Genomic DNA, 6,343 nt, shown 5'->3' on the forward strand with positions numbered 1-6,343 from the left:
GGAAGAGGTAGTTGTTTGGGCTAAATTATAGATGGGCTATGTACAGGTGCAGTAATCTGTGAGATGCTCTGACAGCTGGTGCTTAAAGCTAGTGAGGGAGATAAGTGTTTCCAGTTTCAGAGATTTTTGTAGTTCATTCCAGTCATTGGCAGCAGAGAACTGGAAGGAGAGACGGCCAAAGGAAGAATTGGTTTTGGGGGTGACCAGAGAGATATACCTGCTGGAGCGTGTGCTACAGGTGGGTGCTGCTATGGTTACCAGCGAGCTGAGAAAAGGGGGGACTTTACCTAGCAGGGTCTTGTAGATGACCTGGAGCCAGTGGGTTTGGCGGCGAGTATGAAGCGAGGGCCAGCCAATGAGAGCGTACAGGTCGCAGTGGTGGGTAGTATATGGGGCTTTGGTGACAAAACGGATGGCACTGTGATAGACTGCATCCAATTTATTGAGTAGGGTATTGGAGGCTATTTTGTAAATGACATCGCCGAAGTCAAGGATTGGTAGGATTGTCAGTTTTACGAGGGTATGTTTGGCAGCATGAGTGAAGGATGCTTTGTTGCGAAATAGGAAGCCAATTCTAGATTTAACTTGTATTGGAGATGTTTGATGTGAGTCTGGAAGGAGAGTTTACAGTTTAACCAGACACCTAGGTATTTGTAGTTGAGGAATACCTATGTAAGAATGCTGTTCATTGACTACAGCTCAGTATTCAACACCATAGCACCCTCCTAGATCATCATTAAGCTTGAGGCCCTGGGTCTGAACCGCGCCCTGTGTAACTCGGTCCTGGACTTCCTGACGGGCCGCCCCCAGGGGGTGGAGGTAGAAAACAACACCTCCACTTCGCTGATCCTCAACACTGGGGCCCCACAACTATGCACACCTCAAACTCAATCATCAAGTTTGCAGATGACCCAGCAGTAGTATGCCTAATTACCAACAATGACGAGAAATACAGGGAGGACGTGAGGGCCCTGGGAGTGTGGTGCCAGGAAAACAACCTCTCACCTAACGTCAACAAAACAAAGGAGCTGATCGTGGACTTCAGTGAACAGCAGAGGGAGCACCCCCCTTTCCACATCAACGTTACCGCAGTGGAGACGGTGGATAGCTTCAAGTTCCTCGGCGTACACATCACAGACAAACTGAAATGGTCCACCCACACAGATAGTGTGGTGAAGAAGGCGCAACAGCGCCTCTTCAACCTCAGGAGGCTGAAAAAAGATGGTTTGGCACCTAAAACCCTGACAAACTTTTACAGATGCACAATGGCAACCGCAAGGCTCTGCAGAGGGTGGTGCGGTCTGCACAACGCATCACAGGGGGCAAAGTACCTGCCCTCCAGGACACCTACAGCACCCGATGTCACAGGAAGGCCAAAAAGATCATTAAGGACAACAACCACCCGAGCCACTGCCTGTCACCCCACTATCATCCAGAAGGCGAGGTCAGTACAGATGTGTCAAAAATGGGACCGAGAGACTGTTAAATAGCCATCACGAGCACATTAGTGGCTGCTGCCCTATATACATAGACTTGAAATCATTAGCCACTTTATTAATGGAACACTAGTCACTTTAATAATGTTGAAATATTTTGCATTACTCATCTCATATGTATAAACTGTATTCTATCCTATTCTACTGTATCTTCGTCTATGCCGCTCTGACATTGCTCATCCAAATATTTATATATTCTTAATTCCATTCCTTTACTTTAGTGTGTATTGTTAGATATTACTTCTTAAATATTACTGCACTGTTGGAGCTAGAAACACAAGCATTTTGCTACACCCACAAAACATCTGCTAAACACGTGTATGTGATAAATAAAATGTGATTTTGATTTGATTTGTTGATGAGCCCATGGATGTGTAGCAAAAAGCAGGACCCACAGGGAAACCCACCCATTGGTCATTCCACACCCAGAAAACCTTCCCTATAAACCAGTCACCCCTTCCCTTTCCCCCTTCCTTAACTCCCCCCACCCCCTTCCCTAGCCCCCAGGACACCCTGCAGGGTTGCAGCATAACGACAAGTGGCGGCCTTACACTTGGAGTCCCTTAAACAGCATATTTTTTAGGTCTTTAAGCTAATCAAAAATAAAGTAAAACATAAAATAAGCAACCATTTCCAGACCATTTTAAGACCTTTACAGTTTAGTTAGCGGACTTGATGAGTTAGGGTGGGTAGTGAATGAAGAAATTTTTTAAAAAGTAGGCTATATATATATATATATATCTGGGTCCCAGATAACCGGACATTCGGTCCTGACGTGATCCACTCCTCGGTCCTGGAGTGGGCCCACTCCTCCAGGCTTGACTGCCACCCGGGCGCCCGGCGGACACTGGCCTTTGTGCGATACTGCTCTGCCAGCCCTTGCCTTTTCGTTTTGCCTGCCCCTGTACTAGTAATAAACATTTGTTACTTCGACACTGTCTGCATCTGGGTCTTACCTGAAATGTGATAGTTGCACCTAGATATGTCAGCATGGGACCCAGCTACTCCTGCCCAAATAGTTAATAGAAAAGATTGCTCATGAAGGAAGTTGGGTTGCCTCTTTAACACCAGTTTCTGGTCCTGTGACCCACATATTGAATTTACGAGAATGACAGTCGTGAAGAGGGCACAACAACACCTTTCCCCCCTCAGGAGACTTGGGATTTGGCATGGGTCCCCAGATCCTCAAAAGGTTCTACAGCTGCACCATTGCGAGCATCCTGACCAGTTGCATCACCGCCTGGTATGGCAACTGCTCGACATCTGACCGTAAGGCGCTACAGAGGATAGTGCGTACGGCCCAGTACATCACTGGGTCCAAGCTTCCTGACATCCAGGATCTATATACTAGGCGGTGTCAGAGAAAGGCCCATAAAATTGTCAGAGACTCCAGTCACCCAGGAGGGTTTGCCAGTGCAAACAGGAGGGGGGAGAGAGGATATCCCAGTCTATAGACTGTTTTCTCTGCTACCGCACTGCAAGCGGTACTGGAGTGCCAAGTCTAGGACCAAAAGGCTCCTCAACAGCTTCTACCCCCAAGCCATAAGACTGCTGAACAATTCATAAAATTGCCACCGGACTATTTACATTGACCCCCCCCCCCCCCCCTTTTCTACACTCGCTGTTTGTTTGTCACCTATGCATAGTCACTTTGCCCCCACCTACATGTACAGATTACCTCAACTAGCCTGTACCCCCGCACACTGACTCAGTACCTGTGCCCCATGTATATAGCCTCGTTATTGTTATTCTTATTGTGTTACTTTTATTTTAGTCTACTTGGTAAATATTTATTTCTTCCTGAACTGCACTGTTGGTTAAGGGCTTGTTAGTAAGCATTTCACAGTAAAGTCTACACTTGTTGTATTCGGTGCATGTGACAAATAAAAGTTGACCTGATTTGATTTTATATTTTAATACAGTATATTTGTTGTTTGTTGTCACTTATTAAGCATCCTAAGTCCACGTAAAGGATTGCTGTATATCATGAGTTATTCTTTTTCTTTTTCCTATTGTCATTACAGTTTTTTTCCACAACTATTCTGAAAATATTTTTAACAGGGGGGGGCACTGAGTTTTCAGTATTAGTCAGGTATATCAGGAGATCAGCTGCAAATAAGTTTTGTTTATATTCATGTTTACCAATACTTATAGCTGTGATGTTTGGGTCCTGTCTAATTATTTTTGCAAGCGGTTCAATTGCCAGTGCAAACAGGAGGGGGGAGAGAGGACATCCCAGTCTTGTGCCCCTTTCTAAAGCAATTCAACCTAATAATGTATTATTTGTGTATATATTTGCTTTAGGACGTATATATAGTGTATTATTTCAGCAGGAATGTTTAAAGCTTCCAAAGATTTTTATAGAAAAGCCCATTCAAGATGGTTGAAAATCTTTTCTGTCACGCCCTGATCTGTTTCACCTGTCCTTGTGATTGTCTCTGTTTTTATCCCTGTGTTTCCTGTCCCTCTGTGCCAGTTTGCCTTGTATGTTTCCAAGTCAACCAGCAGTCTTCCCGTTCTCCTGCTTATCTGCATTTGGGTCTCGCCTTGTGCCTTGGTATTTTCAGCATCAACAGACATTATTTATAAATCTTTTTATTTTTTATTTGCGTGTTCTATTAAACTGAAACATGTTCTTGTATGTGTTTGTAAGTGTTTATTTTTAATAAACCCCGTTTGATATTTATCAAGTCTGGTAAAACTTTTGCTATTCTATTGCTTATGAGCTATGTTATTATTTTATTGTCTCAATTTATTAAACGTATGGGTCTGTAATCAGCAGGTGACTCTCCAGATTTTCCTGGTTTTAATATACCTGAAATAACTGTTTGATACATGGAACTAGGAAGCACTGAATTGAATGACCTGTGTGTTGTCTTTTGTGTAAATAGGGGCACTACTTTGTCCCAAAATGTTACATTCAATTCTGAATTAAGTGATTATTTTTTTGTCTGCTGATAATTGCTTCAGGGTTGTTGGGTCTAAGAAGGCTGTAGGATCAGTCCCACTGTTGTTTAATTCAGATTTATATAGATTTTCATAGAAGCTTTTAAAATTATCATTAATCGCGTTGTTGTTTCTAATCAATGCATTTTTTATCTTTTAAGATTATAACTGGTTTGGCGTGTATTCGTTTTGTGAAGGCTGAGAGATGTTTACCAGGTAATTTGTCATTAAGTAGTGTAGTTTATTTCAGTTTAACCTGTAGTTGTTGGTTCTCTTCAAAAGTAAAACATCATATTCCTGCTTAAGTTTAGAAATAAAATGTTCTTCTTTATCTTAACATTTTTTGTTGCCTTTTTCTAAAATAGTGATATATTTTTGTTACATTTATTTCTAACTCAGATTTAACTTTTGCAAAGTGTGAGATTATCTTTCCCCTAATGCACGCCTTAAAAGCATACCAAATTAAATCAGGGGTCAGCTTTTCTCTATCCTCAATGTCTACATTTGAAATGTATTTTTTTTTATTTTTTTAAATTTACATTTGGCATCTTGAAGATGCTCTCTGTTCATTCTCCATATTCTGTAGCTAAGTGTATTTTCTGTTGGTGTAATTAAGCATGATACCGGAGAATGATCGGATATCACTATGTCATGGATTTTTTAACCCAATAAATTGTTGAGTGTATTTTTGCAAATAAAAATGTTGTCAACTCTTGAATAGCTTTTCTTACTTTGAGAGACATTGTTTTGTCTTTTGTAGTTGGGAATAGTAGCCTCCAGGCATCCTGTAGATTATTTGTAGAGATGAAAATCTTTCAGCCACTAAAGAGGTTCCTATCAAGTTTCAGGAGAAGACCCAGGTGCAGACAGTATCGAAGTAACAAACATTTATTACTAGAACAGGGGGCAGGCAACACGACAAGTCAAGGGTAGGCTGAGGTCAGTAATCCAGATCAGAGCCCATGAGGTACAGAATGGCAGGCAGGCTCAAGGTCAGGCAGGCAGAAATTGTCAAAAAATGAGAAAACTAGAAGTCTAGAACTAGAAAAGACAGGTGAAAGAGGGAAATGCTGGTAGACGCTGGCTTGACGAACAAAACAAACTGGCAACAGACAAACAGAGAACACAGGTATAAATACATTGGGGATAATGGGGAAGATGGGCACCTGGAGGGGAGACAAGCACAAAGATAAGTGAAACAGATCAGTGTGTGACAGTCCCTTGAATTTGCCTTTTTAATTGCTACGTTTGTCAATCTTATCGAATGTATGATTTAGGTAAACCGCCAAAATTACAGTTCCTGTTTGTAATTGATCTAATATATCTTGAATTCGATCTGAAAACACCAGATTTACCCCTGGTAGGACATGCAATGCAATCAATGTGTACTTTTCACTATTGTTGAATTGTAAGGTGGCCTTCTTAATAAATGGCCTTCTTGGTCTTTGTGCTTGGATATAAGGGAAAAGGGTTTATTCTTATTTATCAGGATTCCTACACCTTTGCTGTTGGTACAGTAGGTGGCAGCATAGGCCTCTCCAACCCAGTCCCTCTCTATATATTCAATTCGATTTTTTTTTTTTTTTATGTAACTCTGCTGTTTTGAAAACCACATCTGCTGACAATCTCTTTTAGTGTTCAAGAACCATATGCTTTTTTCCCCCATCATGAAGCCTGTGCACATTTCAAGTAATGCGTTGGATTTTAAGGTCATTTCCTCACAAACAATCTCTTGGGTAGTAGCGGCCAACTCTTTCTGTTGTTGGGTGTTGAGAGGCCTCCCACAGGTCAATTGTGAACGGACAGATTATGCTAGCTGCTGGAGAAAAATAGTTGTTCCTTGTAATACAGTGAATGTCACACATTCATGTGGTGTTATATGTTGACAATTATTTGAAGTC

Source organism: Oncorhynchus mykiss, chromosome 11, assembly GCF_057628025.1.
Source record: "Oncorhynchus mykiss isolate SJ-2025 chromosome 11, ASM5762802v1, whole genome shotgun sequence".
In the NCBI taxonomy this organism is placed as follows: domain Eukaryota; kingdom Metazoa; phylum Chordata; class Actinopteri; order Salmoniformes; family Salmonidae; genus Oncorhynchus; species Oncorhynchus mykiss.